General features: G+C 40.1%; 1 protein-coding gene across 5 annotated transcripts in view; it reads right to left on the bottom strand.

Annotated features, from left to right (window-relative positions):
* Positions 1-13,084, bottom strand: part of ROBO2 (roundabout guidance receptor 2) — a 787,363-nt gene that overhangs the window by 712,119 nt on the left and 62,160 nt on the right. The gene's annotated exons all lie outside the window — the stretch shown is intronic.

The raw sequence follows: 13,084 nt of genomic DNA, 5'->3' as shown, positions 1-13,084 counted from the left end.
CCTAGATAATATTAGTACTTCTTCCTCTTTTTTTGTCTTTTCTGCTTCCTCTCTGTTCACAAACACTTTCTAAGTTATTTGTGGTATACACGGGTCACTCATCACCAACATATCTAAGTCCTGAATTAAATAATTTAGAGCATAGACAGGCATTCAGGACCCATCTCTAAATCATAGCACTTTACATAAAGCACCATGAGTTAGAGCATCGCCCCCCCTCCCCTTCCCCCAGCCCAACAGACATTTGCCTGTTGGTTGCAGGGATGATTAAGCCTGCCTGTACTAGCTCTCCTGGCCAGCAGGATTGAGCCTACCTATACTGCCTTTCTCCCCAGCCCTGCCCCCACCCTCTCAGATCCAGGGAAGGGGAAGCCAAAAGCAACGTACTGCCGACTGGGCTTTGCCCAGTCTAAGCTGGAGGGGAGTGGGTGGATCAAAGCCCCCTGCCTCATAGTTTGTCCTCCCCAGGCCCCTCTAGCTGAGGAAGAGCTGAGCCGGACCCATGAGGTAAGGGGGCTCCAATCCACTCCCCCTCCAGCTCAGGTCAAGCAAAGCAGAAACAGGAAAAGGAGCAGCACAAGCTGCCGGTTTGCCTGGCCTGAACTAGAGGGCAGGAGTGGATCAGAAATCCTACCTTGCAAGCCTGGCCTGAATCCCCCCAGCTCCCCAGCCATGGGAAGGGTTGGAGGGGTGGCCCGAGAGGCAGTGGGGCTCCAAACTACAACCCCTCCAGCTCATATTGGGCAAAACCTAGGTGACAGCACACTGCCGTTGGCTTCCCCCACCTTCCTCCCCCCTCCCTCCCTGCTGACAGCCCCAGGGGCAGGGATGGGCTAAACACACACGCATATCACAGCAGGGCTTTAGAATGCTTTCAGAGGCCCGGTCACACAAAAAATGTAACTTCTGTCTTTGCCCTTAGCGTTGCAAAATTTTGTTTCTCGTACATAATGCATCTCATCTAGAAAATGTGATCTCAGAATTTTTACTGAATTTACTACTTGGTTTCTGTATAACAATTGACAATCCAGTGGCTGCTGCTTTTTTTTTTCTTCCAAAGAGTAGAAAAAGGGTATTTAAAAACAGAAAGGGCATCCCTGCAAATAATGCACCACAAAACCATTTCCAACTGTCAGTTTATATACCAGAGTTTCAGAGTTATATTAACCTGCTTTTCCTAGATTTATAAACACTACTAGTAAAACCTCCTATTACAATTAATAGGAGGTGAGATATTTGTCATTTTACAGATGAGTTAAGTGAAGCACAGTAGGAATTACCCAAAGACAAATAGATATAATCATTAACAGAGCTATCTAGAACCCAGAATTCCTCACTCTCACTGCTCTGTTATACTCACTTAAAACATACTCCCCTACTTGTGTTTTAATTAGAATCTACCTTAGTTTGGCAAACAATTCCTCTTCTGTAAAACAGCATTAATAGCCTGTTCTTTCAAATCTCTTCTCATAAAAATGCAACAAATCTTCCTAACTGTAAGCACAAATTACCTGTAGCTAGTGTGAGACCCTAAAATTCCTTGCAAAAGAACTGCCAGTCTAATCCTGTTGCACCACACTGCTGAAACTCAAGAAATGTCACCTTTTGCAGATCCTTGAGACTTCCATACCTCAATATTCAGATTAACAATTCAGCAGTACATTTATAGTTTGGGAAGAAAATCAATGTTGCCATGTCCCAAATCTATTACATTTGAAAATATTTTCTATTCCTAGTCTCAAAAACTTGAGAAATAAAAATCCATTTTTTATAAAGCAATGTTCTTCTACCTTTGGCATTCCATTTTACTGGCATCTGGATCATTACATTTAGGTTTGTCCCAGCAATAACCCAATAAACCACCTCTGCAGACCTTCTAGTTACTACCAGTTTCAATTCAGTCAAAGTATCTGTTAATCACTACAAATATATAATTCTCCAGGACAGATTTGCTCAGATCAAGGCTGACTAAATGGCAGGCGGCTGTATCTCATCCAGGCTGCACCACTGGGGCTTCATGACATGTGGACTGCAATAGTGCAAGCCAAGTACCCCCAGGCTGCAACCACACAGGCACCTCCCTGCCCCCACTGCACTGCATGCACACATGACTTCTTACACCACTGCACCACACAAGAGTAACCCCAGCTCACTGACTGCAGGCACCTGCAGCACCACACCACATGAGCCTTAGGGAAGATACAAGAAGCAGAAACCAACTGGGAAGGCCAGAGCCCCTAGCTGCTGCTGCAGCCGAAGTGGGAGAAGCAGCTAGGTGCAAATGGGGGGGTGGGGGGGACGGGAGGGAGGCGCAGACCATAAATTAACCCCTCATGGGCCACAAGTAGCCAGTGGGCCACTGTTTGGACAGCTCTCTGCTCAGAGCACTGTATGAAAAATATTAATTTAATTTAACTTTAGCTAAAGAATTTGCAGTTAGAAAGAATCATATCCAGACACTGCAAGATGTACAGCATTAGAAATAATCATCATAACAAAAATTGTGAATTTTATATGTACACAGTACATAGGACTGAAAAAAGAGAGTTAAGTACGTTGGCTAGAGACAGGCATAATGCTTCCCACAGAACTCTGTTAGCGTACTTCTAACGTATCCTTGCACACTACTTGCTTTCCCCATATTGGTTTTGTGTTGATAAGGAGCTTCCAATGATATGAACAGAACCAATCAACATTATTTCCATTACTGAAATTCAGATTTAAAACACATTTTCCAACAAAATCACAGAGTTCTTAAAAATGTGGAAAGTTGACTAAATGTTTTACTGAAAATTATGATAATTTTCTTTAAAAAATATTTTGTTCCAACCAGCTCTACATACCAACGTATGTTATGAATTCATGATATATACATGCTTTCTGAGAACTACCAGAATCAAAAAGTCAGACTGTACAGGCAATGAAGAACCTCATTCAATCCATATTAAGGTTAGATTTATTCTACAATGCATTCAAAATTCTACCTACTGAGTCCTTATTTCAAACCATAAAAGGAAGATCATAATAAGAAAGAAATCTTCCTTCTGTAACATGATATGCATCTGAAAAGTTCCATTATTTGCATCATTGTCTTCACTAAGCAGTTTCTAGTAAACAAAGGTCTCGAGTTGGACAGGGTACATAGTACCTGTCAGGACTGCAAGAATCTTGTACTTTGTTTTCCTGAACTACACTGGGAATTAGTATATAAGTACCACAGATTTAATGCACGGGGCTTGCACCCTTGGTAAACCACTAGAAATTGAGGGTAGGAAGGGGGGCAGGGTAGGAACATAGTTCTGACCCACCCACTAAATTGGAACCCAGGACTGGTGGCCCACTTGCCCACCCCAAGTAACTCTATAGATCTAAACAGTATTGAAAATACTTTTTTCATACTCTGGAGGGGAAAAAAAAAAACACAAGACTCCTCATTTTCCTTTGTTTTCTTAACAGAAGCACCTAAGTCAAGGGAGGAGAAGGAAAGTCAATTATGGGATCTCCTTTTTCTGGCAGATTTTGAACTTTATAAAGACAAACATTAATGATTATAGGGCAATGGCCTTGACTGGTGCTTTTCTAAATAAGAGGTTACTTATCAATTCTTTTTTGATAGACTCCCACAGATACACTCTCCACTAGAATCTCATTTCTAAAGCATAAAAAATAGTAATGTAATCAGTCTATAACATGCACTGAGTGTTTCTTTTCTGATGCAAGGATAAGACTGAAGATCAGGGCAGAAATAAAATCCATTTAAAACCACAAGTTGTTCCACAGATGAAGGCAATTTACTTTATACACTGCAACATTTATACAGCTTCCTTTTCAGGAATTTTTCCATCAAAGTATTTCCATCACATGGGCTTTGCAAATAAATATGCAGCAAATGAATAACCCCAAGATTTAAGAGTCACTGGGCGCATCTATATGTGCATATAAATGCAAAGCAATAAACTCTGGTGCATATCATTCTGGAGTTCATATTGCTTCCAAGTGCCATGTTTACACATGCACCTGGAACCACAGTACATTGAGACAGATCGGAGAAGCCCCAACTGGCAGGGAGTCCAGGGGGTCAGCCCAGCAGCCCAGGGCTGCTCTGATCTGGTTCAGCATGCTGTAGAGGGGCTGACTGGGGCACACGGGTGCTCCAGTGAGGGATTAGCTGATAGGCAGCCCCCACACTGAAGTGCCCTCGTACCCCAGCCAGCCGCATCCCCATCTACACATGCTGTGCTGCAGAGTAAAACTCTCTACAGCAGGATAGTACTTGTATTTACAAGTTCTACCCTGATGCAGAGTTTATTAGTTTACTCCAGCCTAATAGCCCTGCATGTGGAGAAGCCAAGACATTTACTGTGGAACTAATTAGGCAACTCTGCCATAAACAACTTGTATAGACACTCCCACCAAGCACCCACTGTCACAAAAAACTGCAGTATCTCCAAATTACTTGTTTCACTGTATTGAGTCAAAATGCACTCTGGAAGAAAAGTCTATAATTTGATAGGTACCCCAAAGAAGCCATTAGGGTGGGTTTGTAGAAAATAAATTAAAATTGTCTAAATATATCTTTATACAATGCATTCTAATAACTTCAAGCATGTTCTGTTGTGCATGGACATTATAGAATATAATTTGGTAGACTCCTTCTGAATTACAGGTTCATAAGCACCTTATAAACTGAGCGAGACAGAAAGGGTCAACTAGCAGATAATTTATCAGTTTCCCTTCTTCACTTCCTAGCTTTAAGGAAAAGTGTGCAAAGTAAAATGTTATTATTTTCAAAAGATTACTAATAACATTATATTAATATTTTACATTCGAAGTACTTTTCATGGTACAAAAAAAACGACAAAACACTAAGCAAATACATAAGGCACCACGGTCCCTATCCTGAATAGTTTACAATCTAAAAAGGTTATTATATATTATACATATATAATTTTCTTCCTGGACTATCCTAATTATATTTACAAACATTAACAATAAGAATCAATTCACACTCCTCTAAACTGCAAGCAAAGTTCAGACTGGCTTACAGCAAACATTTCTAAGAAAACCACAGGACCTTACAGCCACACAACACATCCAAGTCATGGCAAATTGAGAAATGTTCTTATTGCTTTGAATGCTGACCTTGCATATGGTCTAGGGTTCAAAAATAATTTTGTACCAAGAGGTGAGTGGTGAAAAACATCTAACCCAGTGCAAAGGACTTCCATTTGACACAAGTACAGACTTCAGCTATTTCTTGTTTCAGCATTTAGCATAGCGTTGGGCAATTATTTCAGCTGTAGGGCCAAATCTCTCTTTCCCTCTCCTCTCCCTCCCTCCAGAACCCAGCCAGAGCTGTAGTTTGCCAGCAGCCCCAAAGTTCAGCTGCAAACCCAGACAGAGACTTCCACAGCAGCAGGTAGGTGTCAGTGTCAGCTGTGGGCACAGCCAGCAGGTTCTGGAGCCCCAACACAGAACCTGCTGGAGGTGTCACAGATTACCTTAATGCCCACCTAGAGTGGCAGCAGCTTCTGCCTGGGTCCACAGCTAATGCTGCCAGCACATTAATGCTGCCAGCCCTGGTCAGGACTCTGAGCAGGAGTTTCCACTGTGCTGGGAGGTCAGTAACATCAGCTGTGGATGCCACTGGCAGGTTCTGTGTCAAGGCTTCTGAATCTGCTGACAGTGTCCACGGGTGACACTGTTGCCTGCTACAGCAGAAGCCCATCCTGGATCCACAGCTGCTGCTGCTGTATCAAAGGCTGATGCTGCTGTGTGGAAGCAGTACTGCCCACCCAGTAGCCAGAGTCACCAATGCCTGCAGGCTAGATCCAATGAGTTGGTGGCCATTGACCTGCAGGCTGAATCAAATTTGTTGGCAGATGGATCTGGTCCATGGGCCATATTTTGCCCACCCCTGATTTAGCACATGACCGTGGTGTATAATCCTACAGACCTGTAATGCGCGGTAAAACAGCAGAGCACGTAACAGACCAAACACTAATGGGCAAGCTTAAGCGAGAATAACAACATAGAGTATCACAAAAAGTACTTCCAAATCCTTTACCTGATAGAAGACAAGAATAGGAAATATGGTTTGGCTGCAGTAGTTATGCTAGTGGGTAGGCACAAGAAGAGATAGTACTACTGAAAGTGCTCTTTTAGCCCTAACCTAATCCTTTGTACTCACCTTTGGACTGTGTAACAATTCATTTACTGCACATAATTCAGAAATTACAAACAGCTCTTAAAATTCTGAAGAAAATAAATATCTCAAACCATAATGCTAAAGCAAACATCAATGCTGCCATAGCACGTTAGGCATCATGATGCAATATAATCAGACACCTGATGCAATGTTTCTACCTAAAAAAACAAACAAACAAAAGCTCTGCTTAGTAACAATAACATTTATGCCAGCACAGATCAACCCACATATCTGAAACCTTGAAAGAAATAAATCTTCAAAATTCTTTAACACCTTCTTGTCACCTACTATGTTCTTTACTACACACTCTGGCACTCCTTGCAAGGCTTCACTCCTATCTCTAAAACACTCCAAAAAGCAATACATAGCCCAGGTATACCCAGACAAATTCTCACAAAACACATACCTTAATCGCACTCTCAGTCAAATACAGAGATTACTATCTGTCCAAACATTCATTTGGACAGTCTTTCTGCCTTAAACATTACCAAGGTCCCTATTGCAGTTTTACATGAGCTCATATTAAAACCAATATAACTACATCAAACACACATCAGTTTCCCATTTGATCCAGTATGTTACCTTTCAGAGAGCCTCTGTACTGTGGGAGTAGAGAAGGCAACGTTTGCAGGAGCACTACCAGCAATATATCATCTCAAAAAATAACCCATGGTCAAGTGGGACAATTTAGTCTCTTTCAGATAATACATATTTTCTGGTGTAAATTCACATAACCCAGAAACGGTTTGCCAATTTTTATCAGCTGAGGGTCTGTTCCTATATACTGCTAATGGTCTGGAGCACTTTACAAGGCTGTCACCCCTCTCCGTACAGCTGGCATTAGAGCCAAGTAATAAGAGGCAGCTGATAAAAGAGCATTCATGCTCTTCACTTATCCCACCATGCAGCAGTTTATTGCAATAATAAATTTTAAAGAGTTGCAGGATGCTGTCCTTATATGAATGCTGTAATAAATGCAAAATATTACCTCTGTGAGCTTTTTTAAACTGGGTGGCTTCAGCCCATGAGATATCATAGAGTTAAAGGAAACAGGTCATATAATAAAATCTTTCTGAAAATTCAGTGGGAAGCCCTTTCTCCCAAAGGCAAATTTTCATAGAACTAGTCAAATATCACCATTTAGAATTAAATAAAAACTATATCCTGTTAGTGATTTTTATTAAAATTTTATGTTAACATCAGTAGAAGATTTGTAAATAGATCAGCACAATTTAGGAACACTGTTCTTTCTGTTATATCTCAGAATTTCCTAGCATAGTGAAAAGATACTAAACAATACTAGCATACCTACCTACCCTAGTTTTGCCAAAAGAAAAACTAGTGAAGGATTTTTACTTTTCATATTTTAAGGAATAAATGCCACTCTAGTTACATATTTAATGGCAAATATTGTAGACATCTTTGAAAATAAGTAAACGTTATCCAATTATCATCTTGTGCATATAGACACTGCAGCACATATGTATACAATATATTTCATTACACAAAGAATGATAACTATCTTTGTTTTCAGATCTCAGGAATCTGGTGACTATTAATAAATGTTGATTAGGTAAACAACTGCTTATATGCAATACTCTTGTTTTTGTCATAGCAACTGGTGGATTAAGAATATGTGATTATTTGTTTGTGAAGTGACAGTTTCTCACGTATTCATAAGAATATAGGGCTAGATACAGTCTTGTGGGCCATCAAGACAAGTCCCTCTATGTTTGTACTAAACTACACGTCCAGAGACCCCAAAGACCATCCAGTCTTACACATTATAGCCACAAAACCTTCTAACTTCACTTCTCTAGCCTATCTACCTGTGTGCGAAGCCTTTCTGCATCAGCAAAACTCTGTAGACTTTCACAGGACATTGTGTCCATAAGGCACAGTGCAGGGCAAAGGTGATTTTATTTTTAGTCCTGCTATGCATATTTGTATCTCTGCACAAAAGCAATACATTTCTTAACCTAAAAAAATAAATAAATTATCAAATAAATAAGGAAATATATAGTAAAAAAATACATTAAGCACCATTTTCTATTTGTGTCCTCATTATTATTCAAGGAGTGCTTTTCCTTAAATCCCCTAAAACTGTCTCTTTAACCATATTCCAGTAGCAATAAGTCACACCAGGTTTATGCACTAGTAGTCCACTGGTGCATTTGCCAAGTATCTGAAGACACTGACCCAATCAACCTTTACCCTCACAATAGCCTCCTCATCCATACCCTACAATGACACTTCACTGTATTGGAATTCAAGAGTGCTAGGCTTTAACTTGGTGCTCACTCCCAGATACCTTCAGAAATTCACCTTTAAACTATGAAAATATAAAAAAAGAAAAAGTAACAAATTTCCTATTTTAACACAAAAAGAAACAGAAAAGTAAATAAAACCCTTTAATTTATGACTCATTCCTGTACACTGAAGTGTAAAGTATTTTCATTGAACTGTGTACAGAAACTAAGCAACCACACTATCTCAGACTAAACAAGAAATGCATACATCAGAGGAAGACATATGGCAATTTACTTTCTATCTTACTAATACCAACCTCCTGTCGAAAAAAAAAATCATTCTTTTAGTTTCTAAGAAATAAATTGCTTGTATTATTTACATGTCATGCTCCTCCAGTTTTGCTTTTATCGCTTTCTCTCTAAGACAAAAGTTGATCTGATTTATTAAACCTTCTAGTTGTTTCTTGTCACATCCTAAACCAGCAGGCTGTCATATGCAAACAGCAGTAATACGAGTTGCCTAAATGCATAGCAAATTCATTTATTTATAAAGTCACAAAACTGTTCATAGGGGTTGGGCAAATTGTGGTTACTACATAGGCCTAGCATTCATGCCAGACAGGACACTGATATTTTTCTTAGAATGGAACAATTTAAAAGAATAACAGAGTAGCATACCAATTAAAAATATTAAACATTAGCATATGTTCTCTATAATACAACCCGTCTTCAAGGCCATCTTTACCCCTGCTTCTGCTTTCCTATCTAAGCCTTGTGCCTTTTCCCACTGCCATGGACCACTTCCTTTTTGCCGACAATACCAATCTCAATACACAACTTATATTTTGCTTCATCATAGGTTTTCTCACTTTCTTCCACACAGTCCTATACACACAAAATGGTCTCCTCAGTGCATCTGTAAGACAGTACACCTTGCAAATACTTTCTGAAGGCTCCCAGCCTATGACTTGTAAAACAAATTGCACAAGTCACCTGATTATAGTTTGACAGATGGTTGTTTGGGGATAGGTCATCCAAATAAGTGTGTTTAACTGTGTCTGTACTGATCATCACTACTGAGCTCATCTGTTGCGTCTTTTTCCCCTTCCCTCAGTCATATTTTGGGTTTTACACCATGAGAGTTTCAAGAACGGTAAAATTTATGTTCATATACAGCCTGACAAATTTTGAGATACTACCGCAATGCACACAGTAACAACCTGTGGCTGTCCAAGTTTTAGGTGGAGATCCAAAACAAAGCAGGAAGATAAATAATCAAGGAAGTTATGACCATGATTGTATGTATTATTTCAAGATCTTTTAAATATGTATTTCTCATGGTTCAGTATTTCTATTCTAAATGTTCTGTTTAAAGGGATGCCATTAAATTAATTTTAAAAATTACTAAATGAAATTTGGTGGCAGGATTCATTATTTATACTTCATTATAAAATATGTTAAAGAATTGTTGTCAACAAAAACTACACTGAGATTTGAACACTAGGGTATGATATTTGTTACAGGGAAGAGCCATACATGAAAGATTATTAGTTTGTTTTACGCACTTCAAGCCATTTTTATTATCATCACTGTAAGGGTACTAGTGCTAGGACACAGGCTTTCCCAGCCACTGCAAGAGATAGGTAATAGGAAGAGAAGCAACAAAACAGAAACTTAAATGGAAGACTTTTAAAGTGAAGTAAATACAAAGACAAGAGCAAAAAGAAGGTAGATCTTGATCAAAAACCTCCACAAAAGATATTACTAGACATCTAGCTGAAGTACCTGTGTTGACATTGATAATGTCAGTGCAAACAATAACTATTCTACCAGCATTAAACTCATCACTTCTAAAAAAAATCAGTAATAATATTTAAGGTACCAAGGGCAGTAAGTAGTAATCTAAATACACTGTTAGCATACTTTGGAAAGGTAACCTTTATGGTGACTAGATAACCATGAAAGATTTCAGGGTCTTATACCAGACATACATGAAGGTCTTCAGTTTCTGTATTTTGCATGAAGCTAGCACCCCTGGAAAGTTCCCAAACATTGATCTTGTAAACCTTTATCTTCGTATGCAATGCCTTTTCTCTTACAACAAAGAAGAGAAAGTATAGGAGGTACAGTACCTCCAACGTGAGACAAAATACCTTGAATCAGGAAACCAACCACACTGGTTCAAGTCATAGGCGACTGGTAGGGAGGCATGGGGGTAGGGCACGTTCCTGCCCTCCTCTGACAGAGCAGTCCCCTGCAACTGACACTGCTGACATCTTCTGCAGGTGCTCACCAGCCCCATCCCTGCCACCGATGCTGCCGGCAGCTTCTGCAGATGCTCACCAGCCCTGTCCCCACTGCCACCACCGCTGGCTTCTGCAGGTGCCCCCCCAGACTCAGGAGGCACCAGTCGCCCATGGTTCAGGTAATAATCTTCCACTACACAGAAACTGTGACACGGTCAGTTCTTCTTTTAGCATGCAGGACTTACGATAAAATGTTGAAGTCAAGTCAGTCCCAAGGCCACTAAAACCGCTGGGGCACCTTAGATACTGTAACAACCCTCCTCCACTCTGCATGAGGTTAGCTGAGTTGCTTTGCATCATCATTAGTGATTAGTCCAGCAAAGTAACCTGGTGGTACCCATCTTCTCTCCAGGTATGGATGGCAGTTGGTTTGCAGGGAACTCATGCAACCTTTGACAGGCTTTATTTTTAGTCCTGCTGGGTGTCCACACACCCTCTTCACCCAGGCTAGTCCTGGTTGGGGTGCTGGTGTAGTCACTGACAACCCAACCACGGAAGAGTCTTATACTGGTTTACTTGGTACCAGACAGCAGACCAAGAGAGGCTGGGCCTAACAAGAAAGTATTGAAAAGGGCGGGAAAAGGAAACGATAGATACAAGTTTATTATAAAGACCTCCCCCCACTTTGGGCAAGTCAACCAAGAGACAGTTATGGTCAGTGGCTGCAGACTAATGTTTAAATGATATGGGAGAATTCACCTAGGTTTGTTTTCCTGGTAGAAAAACTTACGTGAAAATGCCTGAACAGATGTTCAAGTACTGAGCTTCTGCGCAGCCAGGGGTCTTCTTGCATGCATCCCTCACTGCACTACAGTCTGGGTCAGCCAATCAAGGCTGCTCTATGCACAGCTGCCATATGTTGTCAGGCAGACTAAGAGAGCCTGAAGAACATACTAAGATATGTGTATAGGGCTGCCTCCCCACCCTTCCCCCTTGGCCCCAGCTGCAGCGTGTCAGCACTGCAAGCACTCCACTCTTCGGGGCCTCAGCACTTGAACATCTGTACACATAGTTCTTGGTAATATTATCTACAAGTGGAACAAACCTGGGAAAATTCTCCCAGATTATCTGAAGGTGTATACATTGTCAGTAGTGCCTAGTCTCCTGCTTTCATATGCCTACGCTGACATTTTGCACTTGGAAAGTACATATCTGCAACACTTAGGATCCACATTTCCTAAATATGATGAATAAATATGTTGCTTTTGCTACCCTCTTAAATAGAGAACTGACTGAAAGCAAGCAGAGATCTCAAATAAAGATCCAGTCAGTCACACACTAGTTTGAACAAAAGATGTAAAAATTCAAGATAATAAGAAACTCAACCCAAACTGACGCAGTGATATCAGACTAACTGATTCACCTAGATGCATTTTTTTTAGAAAAAGTGACACAGCCAAGATCACATTTGTAGGATATATACTATCTCTCTCTCTCTCTCTCTCTCTCAAGCAAATCTCAGTAGAGGTGAAGGGATCCTAATGATATGGCTGTCTTCAAGGAAAGGTTTCCATTTTGTGTGAGCTGTGTCAACTCTGATGAGGTCTGTGAAAGCTTTTCCTTCAACAGAATTAATCCATTAAGCAGTACATCCTACCTTTCCTGGGAAATTGCATCTGCAACTTACTATGTTTCCTGTCTACAAAAAGTGAAGAGAAATCATACTTCCAAGAGAGATCAAGTGAAGCTATTAAATATATTGAACCAATATGAAAGAGTTGTTTTATTTTGGCTTTGATTAGCGATACAGAAAAAATACCTTTAAAATGTACCCTACATTTTAAGTGGGAAAAGTAATCCAATTAAATAATTTAGATAAATGATGTAGGCAGCCAGCCCTTATACCAAAGGATTTGAAGAAAAGTTTCTTATAATTTCTACATAAAATCCTGTTTCATATTTAACTTGTGTCATGTTTATTATGCCACATCTCTGCAACAGACTCTCATTCTCTCGCTCTTACACATGTACACACAACCGTCTATAACTACAGAGAAAAATGGATTTGTATTGCAGGCTATAAACAGGGAAATCTATCACAGAGAAAAAGGAAAAGTTCTATTTGTTCAGTGGTTTCCAGCCTGTTTAACAGTGTAAACCATCTCACAATTAAGACATCTTTTCTCATTCCATTTTGGAATCAAAGACCACCTCTTCCTTTCTTCACATCACACTTTGCTCTGGAAGTATATTATTGCTGGCCAAATTGCAAACGAGGCAATTACTTCTGCCAACATATATTCCACTGCTAGTCTCCTCTCTCTTCTAAAGCACTTTCCCAGAGTCTTGTTTTTCTTGAAAGGTTGATGTGTTACAACTAC

This window comes from Gavialis gangeticus, unplaced genomic scaffold (genome assembly GCF_001723915.1).
Source record: "Gavialis gangeticus isolate Ggan-Ray unplaced genomic scaffold, GavGan_comp1, whole genome shotgun sequence".
NCBI classification, from domain to species: domain Eukaryota; kingdom Metazoa; phylum Chordata; order Crocodylia; family Gavialidae; genus Gavialis; species Gavialis gangeticus.
The sequence above is the reverse complement of the archived record's forward strand: the minus strand, read 5'-3'. Positions and strand labels throughout refer to the sequence as shown.